The following is a 17,183-nucleotide window of genomic DNA, read 5'->3' as shown; positions in this document are numbered from 1 at the left end:
ACAAAGCCCTGTGGAGAGAGTTGGATCCCTGGGTATGTTTGTTTGCTGAGAGGGTGCTTCCCAATAAATTAACATCCCTTGGAGAACAGTTTGCATGCTGTGATTTAGCACCGTCTGGGTTGTGCTGGTCTCTGAACAATCTCTGCCTTGGATCCCAGCCAGGGTAACGATCAGGGAACGGCTGTAGCTGGACAAAAGAGTCTGGGGGTTATTGAAACACTCCTGCCAGCTCCCAGCAATGTGTTAAACTGTTTCCTTTTAGATGTTCCCCTGAGTTTGGCTCACCTACGATGGGTCTTTAGCCCACGAAGAGTTTCTCGCAAGATGTTAAGGAGCATCACGGTCCATGGGGAGCTCCGTGCAAAGTGTGGCTCTGAACTGATGCAGGCTCAGTCTCTCAGCAGTGCAGAGCAGAGGGGGCTTGCCTTAGGCTGAGGTGTCCTTACTGGAGGAAATCCCAGCGGGAAAATGCCAGGCTAGGGCTTAACTGAAGGGGAGAGCACCACCTGCTGATGCAGCACCACGGAGACCTCCTCTGCTCTGACCTGCTCCTAAATATATTGTGCAATATCTGTGCAGCACCCTGAGGGTGTGCTGCACCCACAGATCGGGGGGATAAATGCCCTCCCTGCACTTACAGAGCCTTGATTGCTGCCAGGGAAGAAAGTGTCTCCCTGTCTTGGCTTCAAGGTGAAAAGGGTAACCTGTTGACTTTCTTGGCCCTTGGTGAACAGTAACCAGAGTAGCAGGTGCTGGTCCTGCTTGCTGGAGGATCTTTTTGCCCAGTATTGTACATGTCAACCACAGCAGGAGAAGGATCTGTTCCAAAGCGTGGGATGGACTGTGGTGCTTAAAGGGAGCACCATAAATAGGTCCAGGGGTTTGGCTGAATGGAGAGATAACACAATTTGTTAGTTCGATTTCTGGCTATGAGCAGCTACTGCAGGAAGAAGGGGAATGGTCTTAGTTTGACAAAGTGACCAGACTTTTTTTTTTTCTCCACAGCCCCTCCCACGGCCTCCAGTCCCTCTCACCTGCATGACAAGGTGGGTGGGACCATTAAAAGAGGTCCTCCCTGCCCAGTGTCAGGGTTGGGTGTGAGGTGGCATTTCAACAACTGGCCCACCTCATTCCTCGTCCCATTTCTGTAGGGAGTCGTGTCTCAAGCCTGGCACCACGAGGTGGTAACAATCTGGAGCCCAGCCTAGAGCTGAGGAAAACTCTGGGAAAGCCTGAGGTGAGGCAGTTCCCATGCTCAGGCTGCCTGAGGCTGGAAAACAAGACAGCTCTGGAAGAGCTGGTGGAGCTGCGATTGGGGCAGCAGGAGGGGCTGGCAGCCAGGTTCGATGGAAACGTGGTTCTCGGCAGCCCCGGGGCTGCTCCCAGCAGCCCAGCACCGCGTTTGTGTGAAATGGATCCTGCTATTTGCCGAGGATTTGCCCTCGTGCTCCTCCCTCTGCCCCGCACGGCCCCGGCTAATGAAGTGGTTGTTCATCCGGAGAGAGGCATCCGCTCGTGTCTGTGCTTGGCTGCAGCAGGAGCCTCCTGACAGAGCCAGATGGCAAGCGCCGGGAAGAGGGGGAAAGGGAGCTGCAGCTCTGCGTCCTCCCGGGAAAAATGCCCGGTGGGAGCGTGTCTGCCCCGGCTCTGCTGCTGCCGCGGAGCCGGGACGGGGGGATGGAGCGGGACGGGGGGGATGGAGCGGGGTCAGGCCGGGGCAGGCGGAGCCGGGGCAGGCTGCGAGCATCCAGTTTAGGTTTTCACGTGCCTCCAGCCCCGCGGTTAGAAACCTTACATAAACCCAGCCGGGAGCACAGAGTTAATATTTAAAAAAATGACATTTAAGGTACTGGATCTATGCTGTGCTCTCCAGGAGAGTGTCTCTGTGTTTGTGTGTGCGTGCACACGCTCCGGGCTTTGTTTTCCTTTTATAGTGGATTGTTGTGGGTATGTATTTTACTCGGGGTGCTTTGTGCTATAATAAGAAGGGGGAGGGAGCAGGGAAATGCTGCTCTGTTTATACACACTGCTGTCAACAGCGATGCTGCTTGTTTCAGATTCCCATCCTCCGTGAAGCTCTGTGGATCCAGGCAAACAGCACCCTTCCCCCTTTATCCCTAGATCCCGAGGGAGGATCGAGTCTTTCCTCCCCTACCCCTCTTGCTGGCAGGCTTGCCCTCTCCTGGAATTGGGCTCTGGGGAATGTTTCACACTCCCATCCATCGTGCAGGCGAGTCGATCTGTTAAGGTTCAAAGGGACAACCCTGGAAAATGTCAGAGCAGTGTCTGTGCACGGTTGTTCTGCTGCTCTGATCACAAAAAGCAGCTCGGAGTGCGTCAGACCGTAATTTTCAGCCGGGGGGGGGGGCAGAAGAGGGAGGCAGCAGTGCCTCTGTGTGTGTGTGTGTCTGTGTCCCTCCTGAGCTCCCTTGATACTCATCCCAATGCCTTCCCCCTTTGTGAGCCTTTGGAGACACAGATGCAGGGCTTAACCTGAAATGTTACTGCTCGCCCATAATTTTTATAAATCTCAGGTGTAGCACATCTTTCCCTCCTCCCTGAATATTTATGTGGTTAGGCTTTGTGGCAGGAGCATTTTTATGTCTTTTCTCCCTTATTTTTCCCTGTCACAACCAGCCCTGAAATAGTCAGTGGATGTGCCCTTTTCTTATTCCTGATATGGGCCCCAAGGGACAGCTCCTTCCTATCCATCTCCTGAATGCCATAACAGCAGCTGGGACATGCTGGAAAAGCGCTGGGTTTGAATCTATCCTTTTGATATAAGTGGACATTATGCATTTTTAATAGACACAGAGCTCAGTGAAACCCTTAGTACTAGCTGAATTGGCACAAAATTCCCAGGCAAGTAGTCTTTGGAGCTGATCTTTCCCTTGGTACCCTGCAGAAAATGAGACCAAGGACAAAAAAAGGCCACGTTCCCTTTGATTGCAAGAACTGACGTGTTTTGCAGAGGAGGTGGCTGAGCAGAAGCTCACCTGGCTGTGCATGAAAGGTTCTGGATTGGCAGCCCTTGTTCATCCTTGTGCATCCACAGGGAAGTGCAGCTTGTGGGGAGAGGCTGTTATAAAGCTCCTTCCTTCCAGCATCGCTGTGGACAGTCCTTCAGCACTGGCCTGGAGGCATCAAATCCCTGGTTCCAGGCTCAGCAAAGCTCATTCCCACCTGAGACAGTGGTGGGGAGTCCTCCAGCTTGCCCCACTTGAGAAGGAAAGACTATGGGAACCACTGTCCCTGTCCCTGTGATGATGCAGTTGGGATCTCTCGGTGTGCCTCGATGGCTGCACATTTATGGCTGATGTTTGGACTTCCAAACAGCAGAAAGCTCTGCTCCCAGGTGCCCCTTGAGATGCACAAGTCAGAACTGGGGTCTGAATGTTCAAACAAGTCCAGTGGAAATGCTGGTCTGAATGACCTGATGAAGGTCCCTGAGGTTGCCTCACACTCTGGACCTCAGCTCTCTGAGCTTTGCACAGTAACCGGAATGTTGCATTTTTTTCTTTGTTCTTCCTTTTTTACTAAAGCATAAGTAAATCTGTCTATACCTACAGGTTACCATGGCACTGTAACCTTACAGAGAGGGAGTCACAAGGGAGTAGCTGTGGATCTGTGCACGTCCAGTGTGGAACACGGAGCCAGGAGGAGATGGTGGTCCATGGAGGGGTTGATGTGGTTGGAGGCAGGTGAGCAGGCAGCAGTTCAGGACAGGTAAAAGGTGATTTGCCCCCAGCTCAACAGTGACTTTTGGCTCATGTTAAACTGTCCAGCTGTGCACGTGGCATTTGGAGATGTGGTGTTCAGCCATCTCAGAGAAATCTGCTGCTGAGCATGAGTCAGCCCTGCCTGGGTTAGCTGTTAAAGGGCAGGAGCAGGAGATAAAACCTTTACTCTGCCTCTTCAAGCCCTGCATCCTCCAAATGGCCCCTGCAGAGGAAGGGAGCATCCCCGGGGTCCTGCAGCATGGTTGGAGCTCACACAAGTGTCCTGCGTGCCTGCTGCACTTGCTGCAGCTGCCCCCAGATTGGGGTCAGCCCTAGTCACATCCAGAGCCTCCTTCCCATGGGAAATCATGTTCCTGCTGCCCTTTGCCTGGTGCCAGGGACCTGGGCCAGCTGCCAGGGTGAATATGGGGGTACCTTGTTCTTTGGGTGGGGGTGGCTGAGCAGGGACGTGGTGCTCGATAAAAGAGGAGTTGGATGAGATGTAAAGAGTGTTCCCCGCTGCTGCCAAAGCCCAGGTGGGCTCAGCCAGGAACCATCAGCCTGGGCACGGGCAGAGAGGAGTGGAGGGTGCTCTGCTGAGGTGTGTGTGTGCTGAGAGTGGAGCAGAGCCCTGTCTGCCACCCTGGGGGCAGGAGGGGGAGCCTTGCTTCCCCCCCAGCACACGGTCACTGCTCCCTCTGAGAGGTGCTGAGCCCTCTCGCCAGCCAGACCCTTCCCTCGCATCCAGCCCTTCCCATCCTCGCGCTTCCTGCCTGCCGAGCCGGGAGAGCGGCTCCCCGAGCCTGTGCCTGCGAACTCGGCGGGTGATGCCGTGGAGCGAGGAGAGCAGGAACCAATTCCTTGAGGGGCCATCTCGGAGCCTTCCCCGGCTTTTCCTCCTGTCGCAGGGAGAAGTGCCCCTGCCCAAGTGGAATAAATTGGTACAGACCATTAGCAGGTCCTCCTCTGGCAGGGGGAGGCTGTCGGCACCGCTCTGGATACAAAGCAGCCAGCCACGCTCGGGCTCCTTCCTCCCGCATCCCGTTGGCCTCTTCCTCCTCCTCCTCCTCTCCTCCTCCCTGTTTGCCCGCTCCCTCCCTCTCTCACTCTCTTTCTTTCCCTCAACGCCACGCTGCAGAAGGCAGACCTGGGAGCCAGAGGTCCACGGAGGCGGAGGAGGAGGAAGGAGCTCTCCAAGGCTGTTTCTGTGCGAGTGAAACGGGGAGGCAGAGAGGCGATGAAGGAGTGTCTCGGTTGCCGCCTGGATTAAGAAAGAATACATTAAAAAAAAAAACCCAGAACCAAAAAAACCAGCAAACCACAAAACCGGACCCAACAAACGACGAAAAAGGGAGGAGAGAAGGAGGAGGAGGAGGTTGCTGGGGGAGCCCACTCCGATGGGCGAGCAGCCGCTTTGAATCGTGCCTCTGTTCCCAGGGATTAAAGCATGAATGGGAGCAGCTTCCCAGCCACGATGGAGAGAGAAGGCGGTTCAGGCTGTGGGAATAAGGTAACTCTTGCCTCTTGCAGGCGTTGCATGGCTGAGCTGAGCAGGACAGGCATCCTTTATGCACAGGGCTGGGTGTGTGGATGTGTGGATGCAGCGGGAGGGAGTGGGAGGCGGCAGGAGACACCCCAAGCGATTTTTCTACCCCTCCCGGCGTATTTAAAGAACGCAGAACGGGTCCCGCGGGCTGCAGTGCTGGGGGGCACTTTGTCCCCCCTTTTTGGGGCTGAGGACACCAAGCTGCTTTCCCTGGGGAGGGCTGGCCGGGTGATGGGGAACGTGCCCGTGTCTCACCTCCAGGAGCTCTCTGCTCCCAGCCTTGCCCTCGCAGCCCTGCCCCTGCCCCGGGGCTCCCCTCGGGCTCTCGGGAAGCTGCCTGGGCACCCCGATGGCCCTGCACCCTTCGAGACTGGCGGTGCATCCGTGCAGGAGGAGGGGAGGGAGGTGAGAGTTGCTCTTCCCTTCCCTTGGTCATCCTCTGCCTTTTCTTCGCAACAGAAAGGGATGGGATTTAGGAGGAGGGGGAACTGAAATCCCTTTCATTCGTGCCAGCAGCGGTGACAGCCAACTTTGAGGCTGCTTAAAAGGAGAAGCTGTCCAAGTGCTAGCTTTTGGAGGAATAGGAGATGGCTGAGCAATGCCAGAGTGATCTCTGTACCGTGTTATGTTGTGGGAGTGGGTGGGGATGAAAAATAGTGACTGTGGAGGAGCAAGTCCGTGGTGATCAATGAAGCTGCCCACAAATGGTGCTTTCCTGTTCCCTGCTGGGCCTCTCTCTGACTCTGTTCCTGGGTCTCTGACCGTGAAAGCCCAAATTTCTCTTGGTCAGACCAGAAAGCACAACTCCAAATAGTGCTGGGAGGTGGCTTAGCCCAGGTGTTTGGGGAAGCACTGAGGAGATCCTGATGTTTAGAGCTGTGGAGCCCATATCCAGTTATTCCCAGCAAGCAGAGGTCTTGGCTGGCCATCCCTCAATATCTTTGGCAGGATCTTGCTGCTGCAACATCCATTTGTTCCGTGCTCTCTGTCACATCCCCCCTCCTCCCCTTGCCTTCAGGGACTTCTTGATGGGTCTTAGGAAGCCTTTACTTTAAAATTAAATAATGACATGTCACAGAAGTCCCCACTTGTGTGCACACAGTGCAGAAAGTCACGAGCCCCAGTGTGCAGACAATTGCTGTAAGAGCTTGTAGGAACATTTAAGGAGCTCGTGGTCCAATGTTATGGACTGGCAGAGACTCTGGAGTCTCTTCCATGGATCTGTACATCCTTGTCTGAATTGTTGGTGTCCCTGAACATCTGCCTCAGTGAATGAATTGACTCGTCTGGAAGTCAGTTCTGCAAGACTTGCCTGGAAGGTTGCAGTGGTTGGGATTTCTTGGCTTTACCTGACAGAGATGGGACTGAAAAGGTTGGGGGGAAAATGGAGGCACTCGGGAAAAGAGGGTAAAATATCTTCTTTCTGTGTCAGCCTCAAAGCACTGAGGAATATGGATGTTCTGGTGAAGGATCTGAATACTTAGTGAAAAAGAAAGATATTTCTCCCAGCAGGGTGAATTCTGTGACAGGGACCAAAAGCTTTGGAAAAGGCTAAAGCCAGCAGGACAGTGGGTGCTACAAGAATGGGGAGATAGCTGAGCAAACATTTTATTTTCCTGGTTGAGTATATTTATGGGTGTAGGAAAGACAGAGGAAGAAACATGAAATCGGTGATGTTGGCTCTGAGTACTTTCCCATTCCATACAGCTGAGTTATAAATCCCACCCTTCAAGCCATTCCTAGGGAAACACTACTGGGTTCTCTGGCAGAGCACTGGGAACTTGGAGTCAACAGTGAGAGCTGGATCCCTCCAAACCACACTGACCCGAGGAAGGTGCAGAAAAAGGGGTTCAAGTTTTGTGTCATTTTGATTCCCTGGGACAGAAAAGCCAGAGGGAATCCATAAAGGGCTCTTTCCACGTGCATGTGTCAGCAAGGAGGAGAAGGGGGAGACCTTTCCCACTTGTGAGTTGGCTTCCCAAAGTTTCCTGACCCTTCAAGGTGGCTCATAGTGGAGAGTGGACACAAAGGGGGGGGTGGCCCAGCCCTGGAGGGAACTGTCACCTCGTACATGCCACAGGCTGCCACAGTGCCACTGGGGTCAGGGATCTGTTCTCCTGTGGCTTTGTCCTCAGCAGGGCAGTGTCTAAAGAGCTCCAGCCTCAGGGATGCTGGATTTGCTCTTTCCTCCCCTGACCTGCTCTGCTGTCCTGCATCTTTCTGTTTTTTCTGTGCAACTCTGCACCTTCTGAGGGAAGGAGAGCAGTGAGTGCCTCTGGTGTGCAGGGCTGGTTGGTTTTCAGCAGGTTACCCACGCTGCATCCTCCTGGCAAACCACTGCTCTAACTGGGAGATCTGGTCTAAGCCCACCAGGAAACCTTCCAGTCCCAAAGTGTGAGCACAGATGCAAAGCTGGCTGCTCAATGTCAAAACATAATGCTTTCTGAAACCAAAACAGAGCATCTGCCCTTTTCATCTTTTGCAGCACCCTCCTGTTGCCACAGCAGAAGCCTTGGGAGATGAAAAAAACTGTCTTCGAAAGGGACACCAGGGCAAAATTCATTTTTCACTGCTTTTTTGCAGACTTGCTTTTTGCCATGCTTTTGCTCTGTCCTGCCCTTGTTCTATTTCTACTGGCTCAAAAAAAAAAAATTGTGCAAAAGCAGTTTTTTCCTCCTTCAAACAAAACCCAGTGGGCAGATTTGAATCCAGAGGAGGACAGGACATGGTCCTTTCTTGCACTGCTGTGCATTTTGTCACGCAGGGATGAGCAGTGCCAGAGGCTGCCTGGCTTCCAGGATCCCTGACTTCTGGGGACACAGCAGGCCTTGCTCAGCATCTTTCTCTGAGGTTCATGCCCTCTGTGGCTCTCTCACCCTCCCCTCTTCCTGCAGCCCTCCGTGGCATGCAGGAGCCTGGAAAAGTTAGGTGGGCTGTAGCTGGAGGTCTGGTTTGGCTGGAGGTGCATTTGGTGTGGCTTCAACCCCCCCGAAGGCAAAGCACCCTCTGGCAGCAATGTCACTGCAAGGGCCTCTGCACTGGCTGTTTCAGGGGTTATTTTGCTCTGTAACATGTTGTCTTTGCTTGTGAATCAGTTACCTACCAGTGTTTTGCTTCTCTGGTGGCAGGAGAAGGGAGCTCTGCCAAGCACCAGGTGTGAAGAGCGAGGACGGATCCTCCCTCGATCCCCAACTGTCTGTGTTTGGGTTGGCAAGTTGGCACCAGGGCTGGATTCACCTTCAGAAGCTCGTGGGGGCTTTGCTGAGCAGAGATCACAGGGTGTGGCCCCTAATTAATCTCCATATCCTGATCCAGACACGTGGACCACCCCCAAGTGCTCTAAGTAACACAGCACATTAGTCACTATGGAATATATCCTCCTACAGCTTTAATGGGAACTCCAAACCTCCAGGGAACTGAGAGCTTGGGGAGAGAACTGAGAACAATTCACAGTGCTAGGGAGCAGATCCTGGTCTCTCACAGTGCTTTGCCCCACAAATTTCGCCAGTTTATCCCTCCTCCTGTTCTTGTCCCTCTCCCTCGGTGGGCGTGTTGGTTTTCCCAAGAGGAATTTTCCGAGGCAGGTCGTTGACAGGCTCATAAAATGATCCCTGTGCAGGAGAACACCTTGTGGGTACCTGTGCTGGGCTGGGAGCTCTCACAGGCAGCTTTGCACAGCCGTGTTTTCCATCCTGGCCACACAAGTGTGTGTTCCACACTTCCTTGGCAGTGTGTGTTCTCCCTCAGTGTAGTTCCACACTCTCTCTCTGTCTGCTCCTGCCCAGGTACCTTTAAGCACAGAGCCTTTAAGCAGTTTTCCAGCTGCAGTGGTCCCTCAGAAATCCCTCCAGCTCTCCTATCCATGGGGAACACCATGTGATATGCCTGGCAGTGACAGAAGAATAAATAGGAAATGCTCAAGATCCCCCTCCTGCCTGGATCTGAGCTGTTTTCCTAAAGCCAGGACAAGAGCTAAGCTTCTGTATAAGGCTTTTTCTGCTGTTCCTTAAGAGCAGTGGAGAGGGAATTGAAAGCTGTGGCTCAGAGAGAGAAGTCTGCTTACCCCCAAAAGGTGGGAAACCCTTTGCTTAAGTGTTCTGTTACTGTGTAGTAAAGAAAAATAGGCATTTCCAGGCTGCAGCTCATCTCATCCAAGGGCATTCCTCTAAAGCAGGCCAAATAAACTCTCCCTTGTTGCTTGCAAAAAGAATACAGGAAGCAAACTCTGCTGTGAGGATCTGCCTACACCTGTGGCCCTGCAGGGAGCAGGGATGGGTGGCCAGAGCTCGTGGATAATGAGACACACTTCACCCTCTGACAGGAGAAGGGGCCATGGGATTTGTCTCAGTTGCCCTCCTGGACATCATTCTGCAGGTTCCTCTGCAGGTTTGGCACCTGAAAGGCAAAAAAAAAAAAGGCTAATCCAGAAGAAATACCTTGAGTTTGCCTCACCTTCCATTCAGCTGGAGAGAGGCCAGGAGCAAAAGGATGGATGCAGAGGCTCTGCTCTGGATTTCATGAATGGATGAATGTAGAGATGCAAGTGGGGATTTTGAGGGGATTTGGAAGCCTGCTCCAGGATTTGTCTGGCACACAGAGCATTTATAATGCTCCCAGCATTATGATAACATAATGCCAGTGTGGTTTGGGGCCCTCTCCAGCTCTCAGTGGATAGAAACCATCACTCCTGTTGCCACCAGTAGGACTGGGATCCCACTTGGGATACATTGTAGTTTTACAAGCCCAAACTCTTGTCCTGGTGGCACAAAGCAAGGCTGAGATGCCCTTGTGTGCTGCTGTGGTTGTGTGTGGGGGGGTGCTCAGTAAGTGTGGCAGTGGGGTGGGTGTCTGGGTCACCTCCCCCTGGACTTGGCTGGAAATTCCACCTTGGTGCTGAAGTGTTCTGGCTGCCAGAACTCCTTAGATGTCATCCTTTGTGTTCTCCCCCTGTTGAGCAGCTTCTACAGGTGGAGAAGAAATGTGTACCAATACATTTATCTTCACAGAGGAGGCTTCTCAGGGAACGAGCAAAACCCAGCAAACGCTGGGGAGTGACACTGCTCTGGCCACGTGGGACTAAACTAGATGGTCTTTTATGATTATTCCATTTGAATCCCATAGACTGTGACACAGAGTAAACCTGGAGCTGTGCTGGGACACTGATCACCCCGCAGTGCTTCTGCCTAGGGCATCCAAGTGAGCTTTTTCCAGCTTCAACTCAGCCACACCAACATCGTGCCACCCGACAGTCCTGGGGGAGGAGTTCGTGCTGTAGGACCACTGTCCCGAGGCCTTCAGCCCACCCCTGCCCAGGAGAAGCACATCAGAGCCTTGTTCTAGTTTTGAGTGCTCCAGTGCAGGATTTTGGGTCTCTCTTGTGGCGTGCACCGCTGTGCTTTGCTCCCTTTTGGAAGGGCTGTGGGTGCTCTCAGTGCAGTGAGAGACACACCGAGCCTGTTGTGTTCCCTCCTGCCTCCTCCTCCCGTGCCTGCCCAGCCAGTGTTTGTCACCAGCACAGGAGTAGCACTTCTGGAAGGAATTTCTGTGTGTGTAGATGAGGGGCAATGCTGAGAGAAATCCTTCCCACTGTTTCATTGGGCACAGCAGCCACCCCCCAATCCAGAGCAGTGATTGCTGCCCTGATCAGTCCTCACTGCCCCGTTGGGATTCACTGAGTGGAAGGGAAGCAGAACTTTGCTGGTGTGTGTGTGACCCTTGCGTTCCTGCTGGGGCTGGATGCCTGCCTGGTGTGTGAACAACTCTGCTGGGGCCTCTGACATCGTGTTAAATGTCACTGTCCCCTGTGGGCACCATGGCACTGCCCGTGCCCTCCTTGCCCTGCCATCCCTCTGTCCTTGGGGGGAACTGTAGCCACAAGCCCAAGGGGAAGGCTGGAGTTTGTGGAGTGTGCAGGAGGTGAGTGCTCCTGTGCCGTGGCCATTAACGAGGTACATTAAGCAGATGATGAGGGAGAGGCCTGACAGGGTTGTTAACTCCTGTCCCTCACCAGAACAAAGCTGTAAATCCCTCCCGAGGGATCCAAGCCAGGGCAGATCTGCACTCCTTCCCTTTGAGTCCAGGCTGGGAAAAGAGCAACTTGCAGGAGGAATTCTGTCAGAGCCTGGTGCAGTACCTGGAACCTTTTTTGGCTCGTGAATAACTTGATATTTCTCCTGAATAATAGATGCACATGATGGATGCTGAGAGGCAGATGTAAGAGTGGGCTGGGTCTCTGAAGGAGGGGGTGAGACATAGGGAATGAGGCAGTCCTGGACTGAACTGGGAGCTTGCTGGGTGCTGGAGAGCTGGCAGGGATGGTGTTTGGATATAAATCTGCACGACTGAGGCAGAGAGGGTGCCTGTTTGGTCTTTTCATGTCTCCTGTGATCAGTAGGAGTATAGAAGTATATAGGTAAGGACATTATATATACTACAGCACTGCCCAGCTCAGGCCTCAGGGCTGGGGAAGGTTAATATTTGTAATGATGCCATTCCTCTGCTTCCACGAGGGGCTTCCTGTGACTGTGGGAATGTGGGGAGAATGGTGCTGTGATTAAATCCCAGCACAGTTTATGGTGGGGGTCAGCAACCCGTGACCTGTGTCTGCCAGGGCACGTGGGCAAGTTTGGGGCAGCACAAAGAGGCTGCACTCCGAGAGCTGGGGCTTTTTTTGGGAGGCACTGGCTGTGCTCAGATCAGCAGGATGCTCTCAGATGCTGCCTCATGCCGTGGCACTGAGAGGCAGCCTCTTGCTTCCTTGAGAGACAGCTTTCACCTGACTTTCTAGTGGCACGTTTTGCTTCTAATTTGGGAGAGAGAAGTCTAATCTGGCACAAGCCTGCCACCCTTGAAAGGCTGCCAGCCAGTTTATGGCACTCTGTGTCTGCCTGCTCCCTCCAGCCCCGGGGAGCTGCAGGAATGTTCTCTCCTGCCATGCTCAGCTCCTGGGGAAGCTGCAGGGATGCAGTGCTCCAGGAGAGGCTGCTTTGGCTGTGTGATGTGGGCTTGCAGGGACATCCAAAGGTTTGTTCAGACGGGCTGTGATCCACTTGGATAAACGGCAGCTGGTTATGGAGATTAGAGCTACAGAAGTCACTGCTAATGAATAATTCCTCCAGTGTCTTTCTTACAATAGCGGCACATTCACGAGGCGTGACTCCAACATATTCATCTTCCCGGAGCATGCAGCTCCTGGAATGACCTTCTGGGAGGCTTTGGACGTATCTGTTTCTGTTTGTCAGCTCGAGGAGCATCATTTCTGGCGCGATTTTTACCGGGGGAGAAAAAAACCTGCGAGTGCTAAAACGGGGAGCATCGAAAAGATGGGTTGAAATGTGAGTGGCCAGGATGGGGACCAGGACAACTCTAAGACTGAGAAGCAACATGAGGAGAGTTCAGCTTGTTCTGGGGTGGCTCAGTTTGAAGTCTCATCTGCCTTAGAGTTTGGTGCTTTAAGTTGTTAGTTACTTTACTCTCCCCAGTGCAAGCAGCCAGTGTTCAGAGATGGGCATTGAGAAGGGGCCTGGCTAATGCTGAATAAAATTACTCCGAGGTGAATCCCTTGGCAGCAAGGTGGAGCTGGCTGGATCCTGGAGGTACAGGTACTGTCTCTGCCTTGAGCCTGGCAGGCCAGCCTCAGGAAGAAGGAAAAATGGCAACAAAAGGTGCCTTTCTATAAATAAAGCCCAAAGGATGGGCGGAGGGGGAGCTGCTTATTTCTTCCCATTGTGGAGGAGTAACTGTCCATGGCACTGGGAGGATACTGGGATTATTGTTGGGAGCTGGCCTCAGAAGAGCATTACACACCATAAACCTCTTGCTGCCGAATCCTTTTGGGGTTTTGCACCAGCAGGACACACGTGTGGAAGGGGGGCTTTGACCTTTGGAGCAGGAGGACCTGAGCTCTTTCCCTGTCCCTTGGCTTTGGGAAATTTGGCAGCTCTGAGGCCTCGGTGGCAAAGGATTTGTGGCAATCCTCTGGAGCTGTCACCCCACCACCACCACCTCCTTTCTTCCTCCAATTTATCTTTTAATAATGCTGCCAACATTATTTCTCGTGGCTGCCTCGTGTGCTCTGTGCCCTCCCTGACAAGTCCTTTTTGTCTCACCCAGGCAGCTCCTTCCAGAACACTCCAAAGGGGAGAGGCTCAGGCTGCTGAAGTTAATAACTTTCCCTACAGCCTGACTCACTCTGTTACAGAGCAAAGTGTGAACTCTGCAGCAATCTGGGGCTGAGACCCAGGTCTGAAGGGAAAAGGAGTTGTGGAGTAGGTGAGTCCCAGCACTGGGGTTGGGATCAGCACGTGCCCCACTCTGCTGCTGACACCATGGGGCACCTTGGGCTTGTAACCCTTGGGATGCTTCCCAAAGCAGTGTTACGTGGGGTGGTTGTGGGAAAAGGGAGGATATGGGAGGCCAGGGAAACCTGCTGCAAAGGGAGCCTGAGGAGGAGGCAGAATGAAACGGTGTCCTGGCTCTGCACTGAGAAACCAGCACGTTCAGAGAGGCTGAGAGAGAGAATTCCCCTCCTTTTTGTCAACGTGACAGCGACTGGGAGGACCAGGTGTGCTGAGATGTCCTCACTGATGTGCCACAGCCCCCATTTTCATAGCCTGCATCCTGCATTTCTCATGAAGCCCCAGTCCCTCGAGCTGCAAAAAGGCTTTAGGGCCACATGCAGTGCTTGGAGTCCAGGTACCACTGGTTCCTCCCTCTCTGTCTCAACCATCCTTTCTCTTCTGGCTCCTTATCAACTGAGTCAATGAGTTTAGTAACTCATGTTTTCAAAGATTAGTCATCTCTGGGAATGACATTTGAAAGACTGACAGCTCCAATCAAATCACAAGGGCTGCTCTTGTGCTTGAAGATATTTGTTAAATTAAAAAAAAAAAAAAAAAAAAGGTAAAATCAACCTGACAAATTAAGTGTTGTACCTTGAGATACAGCCAAGGGAACTACAGATGTGGCCTTAGTCACTCGAGGAAGCTGCCAGGCTGCCAGTGTGGGGATTGGAAGGGAGTGTGGGGGGTCTGTGCTGCAGCTCTGGTGATGCTCTCCTACCCCTGCTCCCTCCTTGGGCAAGGGATGGCCTGCTCTCCCTCTCTGCCGTGCAAGGTTGGTGACAGTCATAATAATAACGAGGTAATTTGCCTGGTTGATTTGAGATGCATCATAATTACTGCGTGATTACAATATTCTTAGAGCAGCCATTACAAAACCCTCCAGTTTCTCTGAGCTCCCCAAGGGCTCGTCTTGCACCTCACCTTGCAGGTAAAACCCTGCAAGGGAGTCTGTGTGTCCCTCAGCCACATCTGCAGCTCTGGCTGGGCACGGTGACGTGGGTGTGCTCTCACTCGGAGATCAGAGTTCCCCTGTGCTGAGACACCCTGCAGATCACAGGGAACATTTTCATGGGTCCCAAGTGGTTTGGCCAAGCAGGTCAAGCTTTTCCAAGTGCTGAGGATGCTCTTGGGGAGGGCAGGGGCTGGGGAGTGGTGCTGGGGGGGAGCCTGTGGGTGCCTGTCCTCCTCTGAGACCTCGTGTCCACTGCTCTTTGGAGCTGGGCTGTGAAACCATTGGCTTCGTTCTGCCTCCAGCTTTTTTGGCTTCTCCATTCCTTATTCAGAAGATCTGGGATGGGTTTGGCCCTTGGGTGGTTCTAAAATTAGGAGAAATGACCTTCCCCAGGCACGCAGTCCAGGCCATGGGATGAGTTGTGCTTTGCCAGCACCTCGGGCATCAGTGCTTGTGCCACTGCTGTATTTAACTTGTGATTCCTGGCCAAAAGTAGGCAGCTATTTCCATCTCACCTCTAGAGCAAGCTGAGGTGCAGGTGAGACAAAATAATTTAGCCACAGGGAAGCCAGAGTCAGAAGCAGGCTTGGATTGGAAGCTGGACAAACGGGTGCATTTAGCCCGTGCCTTTCCCACCGAGAGCCAAATCCTATTTCCTTGGGCAATGCTGGAATAGCTCTGGGTTTATTGGATTGGCATATGGGGGTTTTAGGCTGGTAGAAGAAAAGAAATGGTTCCCTGCCAAATGCCTCTCAGGCCCTGTTATCCTGACATGTCAAAGGTTCCCAGGCAGGCAAAAGCCTCTGTGTTCACTGGGAGGTGAGGGAAGAAGGATGAGAGCCCTGTGTGCTCCCTTTGAGCAGGCACAGCAGGGCCAGGACACCCTGCCAAAATTTGGGAGGGACCAGAAATCAAAGGGAGACAGTTTTTAAATGACCTTCCTGTTCCCAAGAAGGTTGTGTAGGTTTGTGGCTGCACTAATGGACTGCGAGCAGGGATTGATTGTGTTGCAACTGCTGAATTATAGTTGGGCATCTGCTTAATCATCCCAGATCCCCCCCACTTCCCTTTCCACGCTATAGCATCAAAGAATCAATGTTAATTCCTCAGTCCCATTAGTGACTTTTGCAGAGGTCACAGGCTATCAGGCTCTCTGTGCCCTGTTTGACCACCCAGCGCTGAGCAGGGATCAGGATTTGAGCCTCATCCCTTTGAAAAAAGCTGTTTAACAGGGATGGGAGCTGGGAATTTTCTCTGTAGGCTGATGTCATGGTTGTGGCTGATTTCTTGACCAAGTGCTAAGCAGGGAGCTGAGAGCTCTGAGTGCCAGGCTGCAGCTTTGCTGAATCTGTCCCATGAAGCCACAGGAGAGAGAACCTGCAGGAAATACTCCTGTGACTCAGGGAATGGCACTGCTGCTGTGACATAAATCTATTTCTGCAGCGTTGGGGTGTGCTGTGAGGCTGGAGGGTTTGTTGCCTGGGCAGCAGCTAACGAGGCTCAGGCTGCTCGAGTAGGTGCAGCAGTTAACCCTGGAGCCCTGGCCCTGCCTGGCTGTCTGCAGTGCAAAGGTGCTCTGCAATAAGGCAGAAATTTATATGGGAATTTATAGCCCAGAAGCTCCTCAGCTCAAATCCCCTGCGTGGCTGCTCCGAGCGCCTCTGAAATCCAGAGCAACCCAAGCCAGGCTTCCTGGGCTGCCTGGTGAGCAGCACGTGCTGCAAGTGATGTTGGGAGGAGTGTGGAGGAGCTGAGGGGTGGGAATTCAGGAGCACTCTGAGCAGGAACTGTGCTCCCACAGCAAGGGGTGCTCTTGGCTGCCTGTCCAGAGCACCTCCCAGCCTGCACATGGACACACTGTCCAGCAGCTCTGAGAACAGCTCCTGCAAAGCAGTTCATCCTTCAGCACTGTCTTCAGGGACCTGTGCCTGCAGCAGCTTTTGTTTTCAGAAGTAATGGAGAATTTGGATGCCTGCGTGTTTTTTTCCCCCAGCCTTCAAAGAAAACACCTCTAAGATACTTGATGTTTGTTATTACAAAAAAAGAAAAATCGTGCTTTTGAAAACTAAATCCCCTTTTAAGGTGTTTAGAGAGCCCAGTCGTGGCTTGCTGTGGTGGGAGAGGGTGAGCTTGCTCATAGCTCTGCAAGGCTTCTTTTTTCCCCTTTCTTTTATGTGTTAGAATCAGGTTATTAATAACCCTTTTTAAATAGAGCAGGATTTATTTTCTTCCAGGGGTAGGGAAGAGCTCAGTAATTAAAAGTAAGTGCTGATGGCAGGTATAGAGTTGGTGATGCTGAAAGGTCTGTGCCCTGCCCTGCTGTGCTTCTTCCCCTGCCTCATGTCAAGAGACAACAGTGTGTGGGAGGAGAGCAGCCTCATCTCCAGGTCTGGAATTGGGAACACTGGGAACTGGGAGATAATTAGGGCTTGCTGGGCACAGCTCTTCATGTTTGGTGATCATATTTGTGAACTTTCCCAGGTGCCAGTGTAAGGAGAGGCAGCTCCCGGTGTATCCCACCAGCCCAGGGCTCCAGATGCACCCACAGAATCCTTCACCCTTAGTTTAGAGAGTGTGTAAAAGCCTGCAGCTTCTCTCAACCACCACCAAAAGCTGTGAAGTGG

General features: G+C 52.8%; 1 protein-coding gene across 9 annotated transcripts in view; it reads left to right on the top strand.

Moving 5' to 3' along the window:
* B3GAT1 (beta-1,3-glucuronyltransferase 1) overlaps window positions 1–17,183 on the top strand; it is a 52,307-nt gene that overhangs the window by 12,757 nt on the left and 22,367 nt on the right. For 2 of the 9 annotated variants that reach the window (XM_027721011.2, XM_027721010.2), the window contains exon 1: window positions 4,672–5,229. The exons of 1 other annotated variant lie outside the window; for it this stretch is intronic. The gene's annotated coding sequence lies outside the window, so the exon portion shown is untranslated. Of the gene's footprint in view, window positions 1–3,469; window positions 3,702–4,671; window positions 5,230–11,653; window positions 11,678–13,410; window positions 13,537–17,183 lie in introns of those variants that run through there. 6 more of the 9 variants (XM_039379986.1, XM_027721009.2, XM_027721006.2 and 3 more) reach the window with 5 other exon arrangements.

Source organism: Pipra filicauda, unplaced genomic scaffold (genome assembly GCF_003945595.2).
Source record: "Pipra filicauda isolate LSUMZ 115617 unplaced genomic scaffold, ASM394559v2 scaffold182_size1470994_pilon, whole genome shotgun sequence".
NCBI lineage: Eukaryota > Metazoa > Chordata > Aves > Passeriformes > Pipridae > Pipra > Pipra filicauda.
The sequence above is the reverse complement of the archived record's forward strand: the minus strand, read 5'-3'. Positions and strand labels throughout refer to the sequence as shown.